At 50.9% G+C, this 24,563-nt stretch overlaps 2 long non-coding RNA genes across 2 annotated transcripts; both read right to left on the bottom strand.

Moving 5' to 3' along the window:
• Window positions 1-3,385: 3,385 nt before the first annotated feature.
• On the bottom strand, window positions 3,386-7,111 carry LOC139182643 (uncharacterized). The gene is made up of 2 exons (XR_011566154.1): window positions 6,999-7,111; window positions 3,386-5,238 (listed from the first exon to the last, which is right to left on the bottom strand). It is a non-coding gene; the product is annotated as an uncharacterized lncRNA (long non-coding RNA).
• A 630-nt stretch (window positions 7,112-7,741) lies between these two features.
• LOC139182642 (uncharacterized) lies at window positions 7,742-8,434 on the bottom strand. Its single transcript, XR_011566153.1, has 3 exons — window positions 8,306-8,434; window positions 7,987-8,158; window positions 7,742-7,885 (listed from the first exon to the last, which is right to left on the bottom strand). It is a non-coding gene; the product is annotated as an uncharacterized lncRNA (long non-coding RNA).
• Window positions 8,435-24,563: the final 16,129 nt, after the last annotated feature.

Genomic DNA, 24,563 nt, shown 5'->3' with positions numbered 1-24,563 from the left:
TTTCTGCTTTGCTTCAGTGTATTTTCTTCTTCTTCTTCCAACTTTCTAAGTGAGATGAAGGATTTACTCAAAAAGAAAGAGTACTTTCTTTTTACCAATGTGAATATTCAAGTCTATGAATATGCTCTATTTCCGGTCCATACATTCCATCTAGTATTTTCATTGTTCTGTTTCCCAGAAATTCTGCAATTTCACTTTGCATTTCCCTCTGACACAAACATTGATTAATAGGGATTTTTAAAATTTCTGGGTGAAGGCCTGTTTTGGTTTTGTGATTTTTGTCAACCTCTAGTTTTATTTCACTTAAAAACCTTTCCTGCACTATTTCTCCCTTTTGAAATGAATTAAAATTATATTGTGGCTTATAACTTTCCTAATTTTGTGAATAATAAAACCTGGGACACCATGATAGGCTCCTTCCCTCCTCTTAAATTGTTTAAAACACGTGTGACTGTTGAAGGCAAGATTATGACATCTTCCGGGTTTATGAACTCGAGCCGGGATACACACGACAACCGAAATGTAGCGGGGGAGGGGAAAGGACCCCGAAGGGTTGGCAGGCTTCTGCGGTTACCCGAAAGCAGGTGTGAGAGGGTAGGGAAGCGTATGGCAACTGCTGATAGAACAACGCAAAAAGAGGTAAGAAGACGTTGGTTAGAGCACCTAAAATGAAACACTAAAAAACAAATCGGAGAACTCAAAGGAAGCAGGCAAAGGGGAACACAGCCGGGAGAAACAAGCAAAAGCGGCTGCAAGTCCTGTTTCCGCCTATTTTCCTTGTGTCTTTGGCAATGGCTGCTCTTTGAAAGCTTTACAGTATTTAGGGTAAGAATATTCACAACTGCTACACCTTTATTATAAATCATGATGCTCATGGGCTCAAAGCGCCTTTCCTTGACCTCACTGCACGTGTTTTGGCTGAAAAACTACCTTGTCCCACATTGAGACTGAGGCTGCAGCCTTTTGGGTGGAGGCGGGGGTATGCCTTTGCCTCAAGACCTGGGTGAGCTTTGGGTGAATCTCTCGATGGCACCCACAGAGGCGGGCCTTCTTCCTGACCCACCTGCACGGCCAGCCTCCGCCAGAGCTCCTGAGCCCCTCGCCCGGCGGCCTTCCTCCCTTGTGGGATCCCCTCCTGCATCGGCCGGAGCTGCCCTGTGACCAGCAGATGGTGGTGGGGAGCGCGGGTGCAAACGGGGACATGCACTGAAGTGAGGAAGCCTGGCTTTCCTTCCCTTGTCTTCTGTCTGGATGTCTACAGCACTTTCCCTTGGCATGAAACCCCACAGGGCACATTATCCTCGCGGGCGCCAGCCTGGTCAGGGGGCAGGTCCTTCTAACCCCTAGCTGGGCGTGTCCTGTTCCTCCTGGGACTCCAGCCAAAGCAAGAGGAATGTGGGATTTGGGGGAAAAAACACCTGGGGTTCCAACCCCAGCTCTGCTAGTACTGGGCAGTCAGGCAGCCTCTCTGAGCTGCATCTGTAGAGTGCGTTCAATAACATCTCTGCCTGCCTCGTCCATGGGTTTTAGGCTTGATCAGCCCGGCTGGTGCAGGTGACACGTGGGCTAGAGCCCACACCATGTCAGAGAGTGTGGGTGCATTATACAGCTGTGTCTGCAGCCCCAGCTTGGCTTCTGCTAAACTGGCCAGTTTATAGGTGAGGGGTCAGGAAAGTGACCCCAGGAGCTTTGTTGAGGCGAGTCTAGAGGGGTTCTGCACCCACACAGAGAACTCACGTTTGTCCCTGCACATCTCCACCTTCGGGGACTCCACCTGGTTTGGGGCTTCTCTCCAAGCTTTGTTCAACTTGACAATTTCATTTACTTTGCTACCGAATCTTTGTCCAGCTTACAGATGAGATTCTGGCCACGTCAGGGCCCCGGACAGAGTTCCGAGTGACCGGGCCTTCCATCTGGCCTGACAGCCGTCACTTACCTGAGCTGGTTATCCTACCCCTCCTGGGCTGAAGGATCCACCCCATCGCGAGCGGCCTGGTCGGCTCTGGTGCTGTTTGCACTGACCTGCTGGTCCGTCTTGCCGGTTGACTTCCACTAATGAGATGCTCTCTAAGCATGCGGCCAAGAGGTTGATTAAGGTCTGACTGTGCTGTCTGCTCCCAGGGGCGTGTGTGTGATCAGCTATGTTAATAGCAGGGGAGCGCCCTGCAGCCGGCTTTCTCAGCGGACGTGCCTCCCCACCTGTCTTGTCGCTGAGCCCAGATCCTCAGTCATCCGGGGCTGCACCTGCATCTAACTTGCTCTGACGGTGGATCGGGGCCTCAGACTCTGTTACATGACTTGTTAAGTTGTGGATTTTTTAAATCAGTAGAGATGCAAATGATATCTATCTACCTATCTGTCTATCTAGAGAGGAAGAGATGGAGAGAGACAGTCAACCAGAAAGTGCTCACCTGCAGCCTGAAGCAACTGGTGTTGGCTCTTGATTTCCTGGATGTCCGGGTGATATGATGGTGAATTCCATGTGTCAGCTTGGCTCAGCCACAGTGCCAGATAATTGGTTAAACACCAGTTCAGATGTTGCTGTGAAAGTGTATTTTAGATGTGGTTGTTGTTCAGTCTCTGAGTCATGTCTGACTCTTTTGAGATCCTGTGGACTATAGCCCACCAGGCTCCTGTCTCCAAGGGGTTCTCCAGGTAAGAATAATGGAGTGGGTTGCCATTTTCTTCTCTAGGGGATCTTCCCAACCCAGGAATCAAATCCACCCCTTCTGCACTGACAGGTGGATTCTTTACCACTGAGCCACCTGGGAAGCCCATTTTAGATGAGGTTAACATTTAAATCAGTAGATTTTTGAGTAAAGCTGCTTGCCCTCCATAATGTGGATGGGCCTCATCCAATCAGCTAAAGGTCTAAAAAGGAAAAGAATGAGGTTCCCTAAGAGGGGGAAGTTCTGCTTCCTGACAGCCTTTAGACTCGAGCTGCAGTATCAGCTCTTTTCTGGGTTTCCAGCCTCCAGATTTCAGAATTGCCAGCTCCACAATCGTGTGAGCCAATTCCTTAAGACAAATCTCTCTGCCCCTCTCTCTTTTCATCTCTCTCTGTATATATATATACACACGTATATATGTACATATACATGTGTGTGTATATATATATAATCTATAGATATTTAGAGACAGGGTTGGGCAAAAAGTTCATTTGGGTTTTTCTAAAACATCTTACAGAATGTATGATTTCCCAGACAGGACGTATCACCCCAAGTTGAGTCTCCACCTGGGGATCGGGCCTTTGCTGCCACCCACAGCCCGCTCCCCAGGGTCCCGGGCACCCCCAGGTTTGGCTCCCACAGAAATGCAGTTGTGGGCTGCACATATAATTTGAATGAGCTGGTAACTGTATGGAAGGAATCACAAGAAACAGGGGAAATAACCAACATTTTATGTAATCCAGGTCTTCCCTGGTGGTTCAGTGGGTAAAGAATCTGCCTGCAGTGCAGGACGTCTGGGTTCGATCCCTGGATTGGGAAGATCCTCTGGAGGAGGAAATGGCAACCCAGTCCAGTATTCTTGCTTAGAGGATTCTATGGCCCGAGGAGACTGGCGGGCTCCTCTGTTCACAGGGTCGTGCAGAGTCGTACATGACTGAGCAGCTAACACTTTCACTTTCTTTCACTATGTAATCCAGTGTAACCAAATATCCTGTAGTCAATATAAAAACGAACCAACACGAGTTCACATATTTTGGGCATTAAGTCTTCGTAATTGGTATGTGTTTTACAACTACAGCGCATCTCAATTCCGATACTAAATTTTCAACCGTTAAAGAGAAATGCAGTCCTACCAGAACAATAGAGGTGCATTAAATAAAAAATAACTCGTGCTGTTTCCATCTTTCAAGATGAATTGATGAAAAGGAAGAACTGGCTTCCGCCTTGCTTCCGCCTCGGTGCAGGCTGGCTCTCAGAGCCGCGAGCCGCGTGTGGGGTGCCCCCCAGTGGCCACGCCTGGGATTGGACACCATCCTGAGAGTCTGCTGTGATTTTGCGGCTTGAATTTCTACGCACACACTTCTGAGAGTGCGAGGGCGCGGGGTGTGTGGAGAAGTTTGAGGGAAAGTAGTGATGTGTGTCCATGGGACTTTCCAAGCCAGAATTCTGGTGTGGGTTGCCATTTCCACCTCCAGGGGATCTTCCTGGATCACTTCTGGTTCCCAGATCACCATGGTGACTGCAGGCCGCGTGTGCAGTCACATCCGTGTCCTTAAGCGCCTGCTGTGCTGACTGTGATGAGCTGAGCTCCTGGAAGGCGGTGAAGCTGTCCAAGCTGGAAAGCAGGACTGCAGAGGTTGTGGCCTCTCAGTCAGCTCAGGTGGCCAGCACAAAGGACCTTGGACAGCTGCGAGGCTGGCAGCCAGAGACCAAGATGCCGTCAGGGTGGGTCCCAGTGAACCCTCTGTCTTGCATAGCGTTTCCTCATGGTCTGTGCCCTCGGCCTTTCCTCTGCGAGCACTCAGAGAATGTTGCCTTTGTTTAATCACTATGTTGTGTCCGACTAGTTGTGACCCCGTGGACTGTAGCCCACCAGGCTCCTCTGTCCATGGAATGCTCAGGAGTGGGTTGCCATTTCCTTCTCCAGGGGAATCTTAGCCATCCAGGGATCAAACCCCGGTCTCTTGCATCTCCTACATTGATTGGCAGGAGGATCCTTTACCACTAGCGCCACCTGGGAAGCCTCTCGCATTCAGAGAATGCTCTGGTGTTTGTGATTTCTTACCAGTGTCCCTCCTTTAACCTGAATTATCAACCCAAAGGCTTCATCTCCAAATACAGTCACACTGGAGGTTACAGCTTCCACATGGAGATTTTGGAGAAGACAGTTCAGCCCGTAACAGTGGCAGTGGCCCCACTTCAGAGCGGCCGAGGTTAAGACTTGCTTGAGCTCACTCAGAGCCAGAAATCGCCGGTTGTCTATCTCCCAAGCTCCCCTTCTCCATGAGCATGATTGGCTTCTTTGCCTCTAACTCCATCCACAAAAGATAGATAAAAACAAAAATAACCAATGGTCAATCTAACAAAAAATGGAAAATTTTGTTAGTAGGAATCAAAGGCTTCTAGACCGGCTGTCCCACTGGTCTGCTCTTGTCCAGGGCACGGCTCCTCTTGTCGTCTCTTCCATGCCTGGAGTTGGACGATCATGACTGAAGTGACTTAGCAGCAGCACCAGCAGCAACAGTAAGTGGCTTACATACCACTTCTAATTACCTGCCTTGAAGGAATCCTAGAAGAGTCAGAGTAAAACTCATTCAAAATGCAAATATTCAGACTCCATCCACCCCAGAACTGCCAAGTCAGAACCTCGAGGCAGGGCAGTAATCATATCTGAACAAGCCTGACAGGGACTGACGCTGGGGAACACTCAAGTTTGCACCCTGGCTCCCCAGCGGTCAGACCTGTCCCTGCAGCTGAACTGCCCTGGGGTCTTGACCTTCACTGTGGCCTCTGGTAAGGAGGTGTAGCTGGAGGCTTAGACATAGGTGAGGAAAGTCCTGTGGCCTGTTTCAGGCTGCAGGGCTGCAAAGTCAGGACAGCATGGAACCAATGGGGGGCCTCCTGGCAAGCCCTTGACTCCTTGGGAAAGTGGTCAGACCTGGAGCGTGGCGTGTCCAGAAATAGGGTAGTGGTGTGTCCCTAGACACAACTCACATCAGCCAAACATCGGAGACTGATGCATAAAACCAAATACCAGTGGTTATATTATGTTAAAGTGAGAAACAAGTCTATAAAAACCAGCCGGCCCTAAAGGCAGGCCCAAATTATCATCAGAAAGTTGTCGACGGCAGCTGGAGTCAGAACTTGGGAGTTCTGGGAACTGAAGATCTAGTGGCATCAAGCATTCGTGCTGAGGGTGGGGGCTCCCTCCCGGCAGGCGGAGGCTGGTGAGCAGAGACTCACCTGGCACAAGGGAGTGAGCGTCTCACTCAGGGTCACACAGCAGGGGGCAGGTCCTGGTCAGGCCCTGGCTGCCCCCCAGAACTCGGGTTGTCAGCCACCATCCTGAAGCCTGAGCTCAGGTCACATGGAGCCCTGCTGCGGCACACCTCCGTGCTTCTCCTCTGCTTCCCCTGTGTGTGTGTGTGTGTGTGTGTGTGTGTGTGCGCCTCTGCACCTGCTTGTGCTTTCGTGAGCCTCCCTGTCCCGCCAGCCTGGGCTTCAGCCCTCACTGTGAATCCCCTCCTAATGAGTGTTTCCAGCCTCTGAGCCCCTCCCCATCCCCCGCACCGTCCCCCGAAGCAGAGGCAGGGCCTTCTTCACCTTCCAAGCCCAGGCCTCTCAGTGCCTGGTACAAAGGAGAGAGAAGGAGGAAACCACCCCAGACCTGCAGGAAAACAGTTGCTTATGCTGTTTAATTGCTTAATGTTCGGTACCACACAGAGCTCTTTCTGGTAAACCTGCTAGAACAATCCGGTACCTTGCTGTTCACCCACGAACGCTCATCCCACCCCCTGGAGCATGTGACTGTCATCCTCATCTATCTGATTAGAAATCTACAGGCCCTGGAAGTGCTGAGACTTTACAGGCCTCTGGGGTTAGGTTAACCTGCACACACTGATTAGTCGCCATTTCGTAGCTCTGGACAGAAGGCAGCCACAGAGCATCCTTAGATCCTGCGGGATATTACCCGGTCAGCCCCTCTGGAGCATCTCTCCAGGCATCCCTTTCTGGAATGACTGTGAATCTCTGGCCCTTAAGTACCACCTGCACCAGCTCTTCTGCCTTCCTGCTTATTCTCTCTTGACAGTGGGAAACTTTATTTTTTTTGACTCATGGTAACAAAATTTATTTGAGAATTTTGAATTAATTGTTGTTTAGTCACTAAGTTGTCTGACTCTTTGTGACCTGACTCTTTGCAACCCACAGACTGCAACACGCCAGGCTTCCTTGTCCATCACCAACTCCTGGAGCCTACTCAAACTCATGCCCATCGAGTCGGTGATGCCATCCAACCATCTCATCCTCTGTTGCCCCCTCTCCTCCTACCTTCATTCTTTCCCAGCATCAGGATTTTTTCCAATGAGTTGGCTCTTCGCATTAGGTAGCCAAAGTATTGGAGCTTCACAGCAATTCTCTAATTCCTGTTTGTTAGATGTATGACTGAAACGTGAATGAATGTGTTCTTTTTGGGCGGCTTGGTTATCATCAGCCTCCAGGAAAACCTAAAATAGTGACGAGGCCACAGTGACTCATCACCAGGATGAGTCATTCTGTGATGTCCAAAGGGACATCTCTGTGCTGCAGAAAACTGTGATGGCCGGTTTCCTTCCTAAATCCTGGACAGAAGATGCAGCTGCTGAAAAGAGGGGTGACTGTCACGAGATGCCATGAACCCAGGCTTTCCAAGGGGACCCCTGCCTCCCTCAGCGCCACCTGACACTGGGCTGAGGCGGCGAGCGGGGGGTGGGGGAGGTAGGACCTCACCCCGTTCTCACATCGGCCTCCTCGGCAGACGAGGGACAGTCAGGCCCTCTGCCTTCACCAGGGAGGCTAGTCTTGCATCAGGACCGCCCATCCACGACCCCTGACTTGCTTCTTGGTCCCTGACTGACCCATCCTGGGGCTCCTCTCCCTAAGAGGAAAGGGAAGACTTACTGACGACACCTTCCTGCCAGGCACCCACTCCTGCCTGGCTCCTGGAGGATCACTGATTGAATAAACACACACGTCTCCTAAGAGCAAAGGATAAATTTCAGGGACAATGTGCTGTAAATGCAGTGTTTTTCTTTTTCTTTTTTTAATAAAGAAACATTTTCCAGAAGAAAAGAAGCATTTTTCCAAATGAAACGGTCTTCAGAGACGTGAATAGGCCCATAGCACAGACTTGCATAGTTACAGAGCCGTTTTAGAATTCCTTCATAGGACCTTTATTTCTGGAAGGGAAAAAAAGATCGGTAAACTTGTTTTCCCAAATGAGACGTCTAGACAAAAAGATAAAGAATCCATGTCTGGGTTGGAAAAAACGTACTCGTACCTACGTAACATGGCAGTATTCAACCAGCTCCCCCGCTGTTGTTAGCTGTCAACATACCAGCAGCAGCTGCGGCTGGACCGGCCTCAGTCAGCCCACGACATGCAATAGCTTTAATGAACATAATCAGAGTGTCTCCACCTCTGTTTGGGCGCTGAAAAGACACAGCCCTTTCCTTGGAAGAGCAAACACAAAACACGACAATTACAGTAAGGGAGGGCCCAGCCTAGGAGGAGCTGGGTTCTCACAGCAGCACGTGGAGCAGAGATTACATGCATGTTAAAAAATTAAGATAAGAAAAGAAATAGAGTCTGTAACTCACTAAATGGTTAAAGGAAGCAGAGGAAATAAAGAAAGCATGGTTCTCCCCTCCCTCCTGTAAAAAAAGGGGAAGGAAAAGAAAACCAGAAACATCCGCCCTGCCAAGGGGATGTCTGTGCCTCCCCTGAATCCATGTGCTGAAACATTATGGCCAGAGTGACGGGGCTAGGAGGCGGGGCCTTTGGAAGGTGATGGGTCACGGGGGTGGAGCCCCCTGAGGGGAAGAGTGTCTGTGTGGAAGAGCCCCCGAAGAGCTCCCTGGCACCTTCCGACCTGTGTTACTGTAGCTGTTGCTGTTCAGTCGCTCAGTCGTGTCCGACTCTTTGCAACCCCATGAATCGCAGCACGCCAGGCCTCCCTGTCCTTCACCATCCCCCAGAGTTTGCTTAAACCCATGTCCATCGAGTCGGTGATGCCATCCAACCATCTCATCCTCTGTCGTCCCCTTCTCCTCCTGCCCTCAATCTTTCCCAGCATCAGGGTCTTTTCCAACGAGTCGGCTCTTCTCATCAGGTGGTCAAAGTACTGGAGCTTCAGCTTCAGCCTCAGGCCTCCCTGTGAATATTCAGGGTTGATTTTCTTTAGGGTTGACTAGTTTGATCTCCTTGCAGTCTGAGGAACTCTTAAGGGACTCTCACTCTGTTTTGTGAAGCTGGAGCAAAAGATAGCCATCTAGGAAGTGAGCTCTCATCAGACACGGAATCTGCTAGCACCTTATCTTGGGCGTCCCAACCTCCAGAAGAGTGAGAAAGAAATTCTTGTTGCTTATAGCCCACCAAGTCTCTGGTACTTCATGATAGCACCCTGAACAGACTACGACCCCCTAGAAAACTTGTCCTATCTTGTCCAAGAGGTGGAGTGTCTCCTTTAGGTCCACCCAAGCTGCGTTTACTGCCCTGCAGTGACCAGGTGGTATTTAAATAGCCCCTGCTGGTAAGTTTTGTTCTCAGAATTTAGCCAGGGTTTCCCTTAGAAGGGGCCCGCACAGAAAAGCTTGCGTGTGTTCTCCAGCGATTCCTACTAGAAAGCCAGCGCCACCTACGGAGAAGAGCCTCAGTTCGCAGAGCCTTCATTCACTGATGTGTGCAGATGGGGAGATTCCCTGTGCTCAGTTTAATGGATCTGCTACAGGCCAGGACTTGAACATGCATTTTTAGCTCACCTACACCATTATTTTTCAGCTCCAAGGGCCCCGCTGGCCTGTGTGTGTGACGGGGGCCCAGCTTGTGTGACAATGGCGCTTTAGCAGAGTCTTACTGGTCCCCCCAGGTGACAGCTGGCACAGGTCCCCCGGGGCCAAGGCCTCTGAACCCCGGCCGTGTGCGTGCCTCCGTGCCCATCCTCAGGTCTGAGGCTGGCACCCTCCCCCAGGACTGGACTGGGGAATGGCGACCCTCTGACCCTCCAACCGAGTCCCATCCTTCGTCCATCCCTGACGTCACCCTGGCACCACACCCGCCATACGGCTGGGCCCCGAGGGGTGACAGAGAACCTTGTCGAGCGCATCTGGAGAAGGAGAGGATCCGGCATCCGTGCCAGCTGAGGGTGGTGGCACCCGGCAAGCGTCTGGTGGTCCTTCCTGGGGCCAGTGGTCCCTGACGTCCCCTGACAGTGCGACCTGCAGCTGCTCTAACAAAGGACCACGAACTGGGGGGTGAGTGGGGGGGCTTCAAGCACAACGCTTACTCTCCCTCACTTCCAGATCCAGAAGTTCAGGGTCAAGGTGTCGGCAGGGCTGGGCCCCTCTGGAGGCTGGAGTGGCGGCAGGGAGTCTGTCGGGGCCCCTCTCCTGGCTTCTGGTGGATCTGGCAGGCTTGGCGCTCACTGATCTGGAGATGCGCTGCCCAGGGCTCCGCCTCCATGGTCACAGGACCATCCTTCCTGTGCGTGTGCCCTATTCTCTCCTCGGTCAGGACACCCCCTGCCCTCCACGCCAGGATGATCTCATCTCGAGAGCCTTAACTGAATTACATCTGCCAAGACCCTTTTTCCGATTAGGGTCCCATTTGTAGATTCCCAGCAGATGTATATCCTGGGAGACACCTCTCCACCCACGGCACCCTGTCAGCACAAGCGATGGAACAGTGAACCCCTTGCCCGGGGCTACAGTGTCCTTAAACACCGTGCCGCAATGACAAGAGCTTAATTTTTCCTGCTTCCAGGCCTGCAGTTGGACTGGCTCCACAACCCCTCCGGGCTGTGGGTTGGGCTCAGGTCTGCCCCACGTGATGGTGGATGGTTGGAGCTCAAGAGGTGAAGACAGAACACTCAGGCACATCTGAGGTCTCTGCTGCTGTCCTGTCCCTCAAACCTGCCACCTGGATGAGCCAGAGTGGGGTATGCACGCCTCCGCTTTGGTGGGGAGTGGTGAGGTGACAGGGTGTGAATATGCAATCCCACTGCAGGGGGAGGAATGGGACCAGGCGCCCCGCTTTCCAGAGGGTGCACTCAGGAGTGTCACGGCTGGGTCGCAGGGCATGCAGACCCCGCTGACCAAGCAATGCCAGGTGACCCCCAGTCCCGCGTCCACCAGGGCCACAGGGGGCCCTACATGGCCATGGGCCAGCCGACGCTTGGCACCTCCAAATCTCCAGCTTGTGCCAATCAAATGGGTATGAGGTGATATCACGATGTTTTAATTTGTGTTTATCTGATGAGCTGTGGCATCAACGTTTCTTTATTTGCTTAATGTCTCTTTGGATTTCCTTTATGTAATTAGCCTAAGACTCTTCATCCATCTTTCTGTTGTCATCTTTTCCTAGTTGGCGCAAGAATGCTTTTTAATTGTTTGTCAGTTTTGGACATTACACTGTCTTCCTCCAGCCCCGCTGTCTATTCCTCATAGTTTTTTTTTTCTTTTTCTGGTATTTTATTTTAAATTTATATGTAATTTCCTTTTATCATGCCTCATAGTCCTTTATTTAGAAGTTTCATTTAAGAAGTCCTTCTCTGCTTTCAAGGTCACAGAGACATTTATCTGAATTTTCCACCATGAACATTATAGTTTCATCTCTCACACTGAGGTTTTCCTTTTACCCAAGTCCATCTTCCTGTGTAGGGTCTGGTAGGGATCCAGTTTTAATTTTCTTTTCTCCAGGAGAATCAATTTTAATTCATGAAGTTCCTTACACTTTAATTTCTCAATTTATTCCTAAGGAGAGTTTTTTTTCCCTTCTAATAGATGCAGTTATCATTTTTCTCCTGGAAAAAGACTGGTATGATTTGTACAGAAAATCAGAGCTCTCATAGCTGGTAGCTACAATTTCTTGTGAAAATACAGGGTGTCTACTGGTGACCTAGCTGTGGCACCATAAATGAGTTTTAAAAATTGATTTCTAGCTTAGCAGTTGGAGGAATCATTAAACTTGACATTTTGTTTGAAGTTGGAGCCCTTATAAGAACTAAAAATAATTCCAATTTATCCTGTGTCCTGGAAGGGTGATTTCATGGCCTATATACTAAACATAATGAGAGTGAGGCATTTCCAACTCTAATTGCAAAAACTTAATTTCATCACAATAGTGACTGGGGATGTAGTCACTGCTTTCTTTTTGTGTCTTGGTTTTGTTGCTTTCAGTAAAAATGCTGATTTTTCATTCCCCGCCCCCCTTTCTCTGTTTTCTTTTGGATTCACACACCAACTTCCTCCTTTTTTCTCTTTTAATTTGTAGTTTATTGTGAAAAATGCAGAAATGTGAGTAAGCAAATATCTGAGTAAATTCACCTTTCTCCTTTTTCTTTACTGACTTTAGTTGAAATATAACCATATACAGAAAAATGCACAAGCCATAAATGTACAGCAGTATGAATTTCACAAAGTGTACACATTACATAACCACCTCCTGGATCAAGAAACAAAAATTACTGCTCAAGACGGGCCTCGGTCTCTTTCAGTAGTTACCCGCCCTCGCCAGGGGTGGCGCTGTTGTGACTTGCGCGCGCAAGCGCGCGCGCGCGCGTGTGTGTGTGTGTGTGTGTGTGTGTGTGTGTGTGTGTGTGTACACGTGCGCACGTGCGCACGTGCTCAGTCCTGTCTGACTCTGCAAACCCAAGGATTGTAGCCCACCAGGCTCCTCTATCCATGTGGAGTCTCCAGGCAAGAATACTGGAGTGGGTAGCTGTGCCCTCCTCCAGGGGATCTTCCCAGCCCAGGGATTGAACCCAGGTCTCCTGCACTGGCAGGTAGGTTCTTTCCCACTACGCCGCCTTCAGCAGAAAGATTTTGTGAAACTCACCCACACTGTGTTGCGGGTCAGGACTTCACCCATTTGCATTCCTGTGTGGTGGTCCATTGCTCAGATGTACCACAATTTATTTATCCATGTGATGCCTGTAATGTCTGCTACTGTTACCGACATTCATTTATTTCTGCTTGGGCTTGTGGGGGATGCTGCTGCTGTGACATTTTCACTTGTGTCTTTTGGTGTAAGAGTGAGCTTCCCTGTTGGATATATACTCTGGGAGTGAAACTTCTGGGAGACAGCATGTGTGTGTATATCCTGCCAGACAGTTTTCTGAATGATTGTACCAGTTCACACCCACTAATGTGCATGCGTGCATGCTAAGTCGCTTCATCATGTACAACTCTTTGCGACTCTGTCCATGGGATTCTCCAGGCAAAAATCCTGGAGTGGGTCGCCATGAGTGCATATTCTGAAGTCTTCATATCGGTGCTAACATTTGTCCTGTCTTTTTCATTGTGTCCTCCTTTTGGGTGGGAATTTAATTGGTGTGGTTTTCATTTGTTCTTCTTTGATGACTAACAAAGTGGAGCACTTTTTCATGTATGTTGGCCATTCACCCTCTTTTGTAAAGTTCCTATTTTTCTATTATTTATTGGTTTGGCTGTCATTTCCTCATTGATTTATGAATTGCTAAAAAATATGTTTTCATAATATCAGTTCTTTACGCATTACATACATCTCCCTCACTTTGTGGCTTGCCTTTTTCTTCTCTCTTAATAGTATCTTTTTATGACTATTATAGAAGTTTCTAGTTTTGATACAGTTCAGTTTGTCGTCTTTCTTCTTTATGATTAGTACTCTTTGGGTCTTGTTTAAGAAAAACATGCCTGTTTCAAAAGCTTGAAGGTATCCTCCTAGGTTTTCTTCTGAAAAACCTTATTTTTTTTTCATATTTTGATCCACATCACTCCTGGAACTGATTTCTCTGAGTGAGTCGTTTGTAACATAGGTATCAAGATGCATTTTGCTTTGTATTTGGATATTTATCAATATTTAACTATCATCATTTATTGAAAAGACTATCCTTTTGGTTAGCATCACTGACTCAATGGAAGTGAATTTGAGCAAACTCCAGGAGACAGTGTAGAACAGAGGAGCCTGGCGTGCTGCCGTCGATGGGGTCACAAAGAGCCGGACACCACTTAACTACTGGACAACAACGACGATCCTTTCCCCACTGTGTAGTGGGGTCGCTTTGGCTCAAAGAGGTGACCACATCTGCATGTGCCAATGGCAGACACTTCATCCAGCAAGAGGGGGAGGCTGTGTCCCTGCTTCCCACCCCTTGACTCCGAGCAGGCCTTGTGCCCCATCCTGACAAGAGAATATGGTGGGCCCAGCTGGGCCAGTTGTGGGCTCAGCCCCGAGACACCTGGCACATCTACCCTCATGCCTGGAGAGGCCAGCTGCTGTGTAAAAAGTCTGACTGCTGAGACCGCCATGCTGGAAGAGCGCTCAAGCGAGCCACTCGGAGACCACAGTGGGGGAATGGATGCCCATGGCCAAGGGCCAGAGCTCAGGCCTGGCTAGATGGCCATGGCCAGCTGTTCTGGCCAGTTCCATGGAGTCTGGGTTGCTCCAGCTGAGCCCCAGTCATTGTGGGGCAGAGTGAGCCGCTCGCTGTGCTCTGGCTGAAATTCCTGACAACGACCACTGGGGAGCTTGCCCCACAGTGACGGCCTCTGAAGCAGCTCTGCGTCCTGGTCTGCGGGTCTAATTCCCCTGTGACAGCACCTCAGCATCTTAGTCACTGCCAGTCTACGTGAGGCCCTAGAGTCTGCTTACACGGGTCCTCCAGCGTCCTTCTTCAAGACTGCCGCGGCCATTTCTGGTCTTCTACATTTTACGATATATTTTAGAATTAGTTTGTCAACTTCAAGAAACCCACTGCTAGGGTTTTATTGACACCTCATTGAATTTCAATACATATTGGGAGCTATTTGTAATATTGAGTCTTCCATTCTATGAACATGAAGTATGTCTCTAGTCATCAGGTCTGTGATGTCGGACAGTTTTCAGAGCAGATCGTTAGATTTATTCACAGGTATTTGAAGTTTCTGATGCATGTGTGTGTGTGTTTTACATTTATTCACTACTTTTTGCTAGTATATAAAAATACAATTAATTTTTGTATGTTAGCCTTGTATTTAGTGACCTTGAAAAATTTGATTGTTGATTCTAATAGATGAGATTCTTTTGAATCTTCTGCATATAAAATCATATTATTTGTGAATAATAATATTGCATTTCTCGTGTTCCACTTGTATGCTTTTTATTGCCTCTTCTTGCCTTATTGCACTGGCAAGAACCTCCAGCACAATGTTAATAGGAATGGTGATGGCGAGCAGTGAATATCTTTACCTAGTCTCTGATTTCTGAGGGAACGCTCTCATACTTTTTCACAAGTATTTTGTAGCTATTCTTTATCAGATTAAGGACATTCTCTTTTTTTTCTGTTTATAAGAGGTTTTATTTTTAATCATGAAAGGATATTGAATTGGACATTTTGCCATGTTCAAACAGCTTTTGATCAGGGTCAGTTTATACTAGAGAGATACAAGCCAGTAATTATCATTAAAGGTCGCTGTTGGGGACCAACAGTAAAGCTGGGGATCAGGAAAGCCCAGCAGGCTGGGACTAACAGGATGTCCCACGATTTCCACAGGCGTGTTTCATTTACTCATCCACTCAAACAGTGTCATTGAAGGTCTACTGCTGCTAGTTACTGGGATGGCTTCCCTGGTGGCTCAATGGTAAAGAATCCACCTGCCAACGCAGGAGATACAAGAGACATGGGTTCGATCCCTGGGTCAGGAAGATCCCCTGGAAGAAGGCATGGCAACCCACTCTAGTATTCTTGCCTGGAGAATCCCATGGACAGAGGAGCCTGGCAGACTATGGTCTATGGGGTCATAAAAGAGTCAGACATGACTCAGTGGCTAAAAACCACAAAACAAGTTACTGGGGTACGATAGTGCATGGTAAGGAATTGACACTTGTCCAAAACAGGTCACTGGATTCCTGGTGGCTCAGTCAGGTCATTGCCCTTGGCGCCTGGGATCTAGTCTCAGAGCCCCTAGAACGTCCTGCCTGCTAGGAGCACCTGTTTGCTCGGGACCTTGGTCACACTGGACAGTCTGACAACATCCTTAGATGGGCTTTGGCTGAGTAGTGCTGGTAGATCCCCATGGAGACTGGCGACTGGAATTAGCCATGTGTCAATAAAGTCATCCACGTGGCTCAGTCAGTGAAGAATCCGCCTGCCAGTGCAAGAGATACAGGTTCAATCCCTGGGTGGGAAAGATCCCCTGGAGAAGGGAATGGCAACCCACTCCAGTATTCTTGTCTGGAGAATCCCATGGGCAGAAGAGACCCTGCCAGGCTACAGTCCATGGGGTCATAAGAGCCGGACCCGACCTAGTGACTAATGCACCGCCATGTGACGGAGCCCCGTGAAAGCTCTGAAGCTGGGCATGGCTGGCTTCCCTGGTGGCTGTGTTCCATGAACTCTGCTGCCCGCTGATGCTGTGAGGGTCACCCTGTCCTGACTTCACGGGGGGAGAACGGTGGATGCTCTGCGTTTGGGCCCCTCCCAGACTTTTCCTTGGTTGATTTTATCTGCAGCTTCTCCCTGTAACACATGGTAACTGTGGGTATAACAGCTTTTATGAGTTCTCTGAGTCCTTCTAGCGAGTTATTACATTTGTGGGTGATTTGGGGAACCTCAAAGTTTGCAACTGATGTCAGAAGCGAGGTACCTTCTGTGGATTGTTCTCTCTAACTGATCAGTTGGCTAACTCTTCACCAACAGTGAGAGTATACGAGTTCCTGCCCTCAGCAGTAGATGGTCTAGTGGGGATGCTTATCCTTCAGGGTCACACTCCCCAAACTGTGTCCAGATGAGGGCCAATGAAACAAGATTCGAAGGTCAGGTAAATTGCCACATCCCTCGTCTTCCACTTGAAGAATCATACCAGTGGTTTCAAACCAAAGCCCCTGAAAAATAGGTGTTAGAGAAGCTGGTTGATATTTTTAGCTAGCTTTCCCAAACATGTCTTTATCTCACGGCATTCTTTATCTTTCTTGATCTGATGCCTGGTAATTTATTGGGGAACAATGTGCTTTGGAAAATGCTGTCCCAGGAGACGATGACAGATAGTGTGTCCTGGGAGCTTCCCAGGTGGCTCAGCGGTAAAGCGTCTGCCTGCAAATGTGGGAGACCCAGTTCCATCCCTGGGTTGGCAAGACTCCTGGAGGAGGGTATGGCAAGCCACTCCAGTATTCTGCCTGGAGAATCCCATGGACAGAGGAGCCTGGCGGGCTGCAGTCCGTGGGGTTGCAGAGAGTCAGACATGACTGAAGCGAGCAAGCAGCAGCTGCAGCAGTGTGTATCTGAGCTCTTCCTGTGTGCTGCGTGCCTTGCAGAATGACCTCATTTAATCTTTACTACATCCCTGAAAGCGTGTTGCACCCCTGTTTGACAAATAAGGAAACCAACCTGCAGCAAGAATAAATATTTCCTACACAACTGCAGTTTGAAAGGTGGGGCTCAGGTTGGCCTGCCCCTGGAGCCCTCTCCTCCATACAGGATGACGGCCGGCAGACCCCCAGGTGTCCTCAGGGTGGGGAGGAGGGGAGTTTTGTAGGTAGAGGGTCCACGGCTTTATGCAGACATCCTAAATCTTCCATCCCGAGAATCTTGTAAGATGGAAAGCTACAGCCATCAGGGTGTGAGGTGCCCTTCTGCAAACGGACATTTTAGGATTGGGGGCAGAACTGTTCCCATTGACAGGATGCGTCCTTTTCAGGGACACTTCTAAAGAGGAGCCAGAACTTTTACTCCCTTCCTTCCCCCCACCGAGCACAGAGCAAATGGTCAGCCTGTGCGATGTCCAGGGCTGAGTGGTGTGGACCCAGCCCCGGGCGTGGGAGGATGTGGAGGTCAGGGTTTGGGGTGGACAGTCCCCAAGGACTGTTCTTGTCAGCAAGGGCTCGGGAGAGGGCTTGGAAAGCAGCGCAGGGGCGTTTGCACAGGTAGATGCAGGGCGAGAAGCCTTGCGGGGGGTGTTTCGTGTGTCTGGTTCACACACAGCTTCTGGTGATTCAGTCCTTTGTCCCCAGGGGAGTCCACTCCAAGGGAGGACCCCTGAGCCCTGCAGCACACGTGGCTGCTATGGGACACACACCTTAAGCTCTTCTCTCATCCATCCTCTCAACCGCCTTCTGAAGAAAAAACTGCTGTTGCTAATATTTTCCAGGTGAAGACCTAGCCTCGGAGGGGACAAACGGCTTGCTCAAGGTCACCCGGACGGTGAGGGGATGTCTGGGGTTGGAAGCAGGCTGCCTCTGGTCTGCTGATGAATGAGCCGGAGGCCCCGGGGCCCCAGGAGGGTCGCGTCATTCTCTGGAATCCCTGGAGTCAGGTTCTGTTTCTCCTTTTTCCATCTGTTGGCTCCAGCAGCTTTGGCCATATGGTGACGTCAACTCCCAGGCAGGTTCATTTTCTTCTCAGGAAGGGGTGCTAAGATGCCGGGTGTTGCAAACCGCAGAGGCAAAGGGGAGGGAGACACCTGGGGCGATGCTGCGTGGACACAGAAGCTCAGAGGAGGGGCATGCTGGGCATCTCGGTGGGCACGTGGCGTGCCACAAAGAAGCGAGATCTAAGCAGTTCCCACGTGGTCCAGTGGTTAAGACTCCGCATGTCCACTGCAGGGGCAAGGGTTCGACCCTGCATGCCACCGTGTGGCATGAACGAAAATAAAAAAAAACAAAACCCTGTCAATTCAGAGACATCTAGGATGGGATGGTGAAGCAGGACCCTGACCGAACCAAGGACCAGGCTCACGAGTCTTTATCCAGAGCTCTTTTCACTAGACACTGGCGCGATCTGCAGGACCAGGACTCAGAGAACCCCAAGCACCTGTGTAGAGAGAGACCCCCTTCCCTGCAAAGGAGCAGCACACTCGTCAGCCACGCTCTTAATATAATAGAAAACCGGAGCCCTTCTTGCTGCCCAGCGCCGGCAGCTCCAGGGCGCCATCAGCCCGAGTCCATTTTTCATACCTTTGAATCCACCTTCCAGGACTCTGGAAGCTGGGAGTCCAAAGGTCTGGGGTGTTCTTACTTGGAAAATTGCCGTTTTTAATGATTTGTTTGAATCTTATGAAATGGCCGTTTTGTAGGTCAGCTTGGCCGCATGTCAAAACTTCACTCGGGTCCAGCGAATAATGAGAGCGTGAATGGTGGAAGGACCTCTGTGACGTGCGAGAGGGCTGGTGGAGAGTGGACGAGCAGGGGGCTGGAGGGGCAGCTGCTCTCCGCGGGCGGAGGGGCTGCTGGAGTGGGTGCTCCCAGGCACGGTGGCAGGGAGGGTGAAGGCGGGGGTCAGAGCTGCGGAGCTGGCGCTGGGGCTTCAGAGAGTGGGTGCCAGTCACGGAGGCCAGGGGGCCTGGCTGACAGTGGCAGATCCCGGAGCAAGGGCAGCAGAGGTGGTCCTGGCTCTCAGGGCTGGGGCTCTGGCCGTTGTTAGACGGGCATGAGGCGGGCGCCGTCAGCACTCCCATCTTCCTGAGGCCAGAAGCGTTTACGGATGTTTAAGGCACTTGTGTGTGTGGACAAGTGCGTGTGTGTGCATGCCAAGTCGCTTCAGTCATTTCCGACTCTTTGCCATCCTATGGGCTGTAGCCCGCCAGGCTCCTCTGTCCATGGGATTTTCCAGGCAAGAATACTGGAGTGGGTTGCCACGCCCTCCTCCAGGGGACCTTCCCGACCCAGGGATGGAGCCCGTATCTCTTACGTCTCCTGCACTGGTGTTTGGGTTCTTTACCACTGGTGCCACTTGGGAAGCCCAAGCATAAGCTAATGTTATTTTAAAACTGCTGTCAGCAAGTCATTTATACCTTTCCACATTCTGTGTTTCCTTCACATTCTGACCCTTTCAACAAGACTCGACCCCTGAGGGCGCCCTGGCGCTGACCCTTCCTTGACTCGAACTGGAAACATTGAGGTAAATAGAGATACTTTCTACTGTCTGCTTCAGCCTCTGTCTAGGGTCGCTGGCTTGTTCTCGCCTGCTCATTTCCCACCATAGTCAGGGCAGGACTGAGCTCCCGCTAAGTGCAGCGTTAGGACATCACTGGCGCTGAGAACATGAGGCCAAGCTTGACTCAGAGGAACAAGCTAGATTCAGGCCAGAGTGGGGTCCACCCAGACCTCTGGGGTCTTGAGTAAAGACCGGAAGGAGCTAGGAGTATCCCAGCACGGAGGAAGTGATGCTGGAGGGCTCCTCAGACCTGCGTGTGATGGGGCACTGGTCTCCGCTGTGTGAATCCGAGAGAGCCTCCGTGTCTCTACTGGGCAGGGATGGGGCAGGGGAGGTATGGACTTGAAAAGAGAAATCACCATCATCACCGATGGCCACCTCCAGGCTGGCCGGCACGCCCGCTCCTGACTCTCTGGTACGTGCTGAGCCTTTCAGGAGCCTTGGTTCTGAGGGACCTCAGCATTCCATGGGCATCAGGAGCTTTGCGGGGCAAGAGTGTGGGTCTCATGATGTTTTTACTTCAAGCCGCAGGTCGGGGAACAGACAGGATGAGTTTAGGGAAAATGAAGTGTGGGAAGGTGGCAGCCTAAATTTGACTCCACCCCGGGAAAGGGGTCCTCACAGGGACTCCCTCCTCGGTTTCCATGGCTACGCAGCATCCTGAAGGAGGCCCTTTCTCGGTAAAGAACTCCTGCTCAACAGTGTCATTTTGTGTAAAAATGTTCCAGAATGCCAGTTAGAAAGTCAGGTGCAAGAATCACACGGTTTGGGGTCCCAAGTAGTTTCCCTGACCTGCCGGTCACCCCTCCCAGGGACCCTCTGCCTCTGTGACGCATTGAGATGCTGTCCACACTGGTCCCGCCTCCTCCCAGCGAACCCTGAACCGACCTTGGGGGGAATCTCAGCTCTGCATCACCTGGCTTCTCTGCAGAGGCTGCCACTCCTCCCAAAGTTCGGTTTTGCAAACTTGTAATGTGCTTTACAGAATAATGGCTCTGGATCTCAAATTCTTCCTTTCTGTAACATAAAACATCATTTTGTTATACTTTGAGGATAAACGTTATGTTTATTCAACTGTTCGAAAAGATATGTATGTACATGTGTGTGCGTGGGCGCTAAGTTGTCTCAATCGTATCCGACTCTCTGTGACCCCATGGATTGTAGCCTGCCAGGCTCCTCTGTCCATGGGATCCTCCAGGCAAGAATACTGGAATGGGTTGCTGTGCCCCCCTCCAGGGGATCTTCCTGACCCAGGGGTCAAACCCACGCCTCGTGCATCTCCTGCCTTGGCAGGCGGGTTCTTTATCATTAATGCCACCTGGGAAGCCCATGCATGTATACACTAAATATCAATGTAAGTTGCCATTCAATTATAAAAATCAATGATTTATTTATCAGTTACTCATTATATTTTGTAAAGAGAACATATTTAGAATCTTTAATAGTACTTTGTTACTGTTCATCTTCGAAATATCCATACATTTTTCACGATTTTGAAACTAAAATGGTACCAGCACTTATACAGATGCTGCAACTCACTCTCCTCCCTTCTCGACCTCCCCACCTCCCAGCCACTGCCAGTCCGCTTATTTTTCCCCCCAGGTTTTCTTCATGAGTCTCCTTGGTGGGGACCTCCTCGTCTTTGTTAATAAAGCTTTATTGGAACACAGGTGGCCCACCTGTTCACATTTGTCCTGCAGTCCACAGAATTCCAGCCTCAGGCACCAGCCGGCTGGCTGACTCCTCGCCTATATTAGTTTTGCTGGTGATTACCTTAGGTCTTTTGAAGCTGCTCTTGTTCATGTTTGTTTTATTCAACATTTTATTCATTTATTTTTGAGATTTTGTGGTTTTCTCAAGACTGTATTTTTAAACTTTTTCTTTTTTTTTAATGACTGATGTGATTTGACCTCTGCTCTGCATTCTGCTATGTGAACCGTTTAGGGGAAAGCATCTTCCTGAGGCAAGCAGGGATCGAGAGTCCTGCCTTGTGTGCCGTGAGGTCTGCCCACCTTTCTGGCTAACTGGCCGTTTGCAGCACCTTCTCTTACTTGGTCCTTCTGCGTGACAGCGGGTGTTGATTTTCCCTCCTCCCCCTGGCTACTTCTCACCTTTCCTGGGAATGACACAGTTTCTTGAGTGTATTTCCTGCTTAAACAGATGGAAACAAGTAGACATTCATGCTTCATAAGCTGACAGATAATATTAATAGAAGAGACAAAACATCCGAACAAGCAAATGTGTTCTGCTCACTAGTATCAATAAAGACTTACGACCTACACCCCAAGGTAGCACCGCTTCCGTTGCTCTGCACTGCTTCACCATGGGGTGCATCTCTAAGTCACTATAACTAACCCACATTTCTGTCTGTTGTCTTATTTACCACGTGCTTTCCCTGGGCTAGATGGCAGCTCACCCGCCTCCCGCAGGCCAGGGGTGGTAAGTGGCACAGCACTGGGGTCTGTAAGTATTTCTCGCCCAAGTCAGTGAATGGGAGAGTTTCGGTGGGGTCCTGGGGAGGTCTAACTGTGTTCTAGGGAGCTTGCAGGTGTAGGGGCGGAGCCTGGAGGTGCATGAACTTGGGAGCCCGGGGCGACGGCTCTCGTAGGTTCACAGGTTACCGGTGTGCCTTGGGACCTTCAGGAGACCCTCGCCTAGGCCAGGCCCCAGACACAGAGCAAGGGGAGGATGGTTGTGACAAGGCAAGGCATATGGGGATTGGGGGCAGGTCTCAGGCTGGGGAGGTGGCTCTCCTGCCACGTGGAAATTCTGAATCCCTGAAACTGAGGGAAATGTGCATGACCCCCACCTCCCGCCCCTGAAAGAGTGTTCAGGTTAAGGTCTACCGTGGCTCTGGCAAGCCAGGCTGGCTCTTCCCGACCTCTGCCCTCCCTCCTTCTGGGCTGAAGCCAGCCTGAGCCCTGATGGGCCCCAAGGGCCTGGCTTCACCCTCAGCCGTGCCTGTTTCACCTGGGCCTGCCCGGGACTCTGGGACCGATGCCCAGGAGCCAGACCTCTGCTGTCTCCTCTGTGACATGCCTCTAGGGGAGTCCAGTGGGCACCTCTGCTTATAATCACCTGCCTTAATTACGGAGGGCCTCTACCTGTGCCGGCGGCTGCCGCGTGTGCGATGCACCAGTTGAAAGCACAGGGAAAGGAGAGGTCTTACAGGCGGGAGGGGGCGTCCAGACGGGGCTGCAAGCGTCCGTCACCCGCCCGTCGTCCACCCACCGCGGCCGCCTGGAAGTGGGTGTAATTATTGTGCATTAGATTATAACCTGCAGGGATTTGTGGGCAGTTCAGAGAGAGGCACCCCAAATGACACCCCGTCTAATCAATTCTTTTGAGTTTCTGTTATTTCAAATTGGGCTCTGGTTCCAAATCTTGATATGACCCATGGGCAGGAATTACAACTCCGCACCCCTTCACGGCGGCCGAGCCCGATGTCAACACATAATTGCCTGCCTTTGGCCCATTATTTCCAACAGTCAGTCAAGGGCCCGTGGCTCTCCAGCCTGGACATGTTTTGATGATGTCAGGGCTGCCTGGGAGTTGATGACTTAATTTTCTCTGAAACTGCGACATCATCTGTCACTGCCCAAGACAATGAACATCACAGCGGTGGTGCAGTCACTTCTGATTTGGGGAAGACGGGTGAGGGTGGACACGTCCAGCTCGGTCTGGATCAGCGGAAGGGGAGGGGAACTGTTTAGCATCCTGGTGAAAATTCTCCTGGTTGGAAAGTGGCAAAAAAACCCCACAGTAACTTCCCCGGGAGGAGCAGGAGCCCTGCTGGCCTTCTCGTGCTTTAGGAAGACAATGTTGATCCTTTCACGTCTATTTCTCTCCCTGAAACACACACGCTGGAGAGCTGGGTCACAAAGGCTTGGGACCACAGAGGATGAATCCTCATAGGACTGCGCTGCAGCCGCTGAATCAGGAGGAGAAATCCCAGCAGACAGCGAGGCCTCGACCAGGAGAGCCGTGAGCCCCGCTCCCGGGGTGGTGACAGTGGGGCTGGCGTCCGGCAGGTGTGGGGACACATGCTTACACGATGTCACAGACACTTCTCGTCGTCTCTGGGCCTCCTTGTCACAGCTTCATTCTCAGGTGGATGTGCTCCACAGGGCGGGAAAGCTGACCACTGGCAGAGCCAGTGGACTCCCACCAGGAGACACTTCGGAATCCCGCCAGGAGACAGTCCCTCTTCCTACGAGGAGCACGCCCAGACTGCAGGCAAGGCTCCGCTGGCCCTGGTGGGGTCGCTTGCTACCCGGAGCCAGTTAGACAATGGGAGGTTGGTGGCGCCAGCCTGAGTCGTGGGTAGAGGGCACCGTGATCGTGTTCTCCCAGGACCATCTTGAGTGGAAAAGCAGTGACACCTGTGTCCCTGAGGTCCCAGCTAGAGCAACGGCACAGAAGAAAACATAACGCATGCACTCACAAAAACAAGAGCCAGAGGGGACGGTGACATTCCCCCAGGATGGGCAACAGCAGGAAGTGGTTCCACCTGCAGGCCTCCAAGGGGATGGAGTGGTGTCCGAACTGCCCAGGATGGAGGCTGGCCCGGCCCAGCCCAGGCGCCGACAGTGCCGCCCGCTGACGGCAGCCCACAGCGACGCACAGGGGAAGCAGCCGATTACCATCCACTCACCTGCTGTCGGGTACGGTCAGCCTCCCAGAGTCTCTGTGGTGTGGGGAGCAGAGGGCGGAGGATGGACTGGGGTAGGTGGAGACAGTCAACAGAGCACCCCAAGAGAGGCAGTGCTGGGAGGACGAGCTGTTCCCCACAGCTGCAGAGAGGCCATCTGCAAGGCTGCGGTCATCTCATCACACCGAGCTCCTCACTTGATCATCATCCCTATCTCATCTAATTAACAGGACGTGGACTGTGCCAAGATAACCCGACGAGTGTGAAAGACCCATGAAGACTGGGGAACTGCAAGAAAGGAGACGAGAGGGGCTTGCTCTGC

Source organism: Bos indicus, chromosome 4 (genome assembly GCF_029378745.1).
Source record: "Bos indicus isolate NIAB-ARS_2022 breed Sahiwal x Tharparkar chromosome 4, NIAB-ARS_B.indTharparkar_mat_pri_1.0, whole genome shotgun sequence".
Taxonomy (NCBI): domain Eukaryota; kingdom Metazoa; phylum Chordata; class Mammalia; order Artiodactyla; family Bovidae; genus Bos; species Bos indicus.
This window is presented reverse-complemented; position numbering and strand designations above follow the sequence as displayed.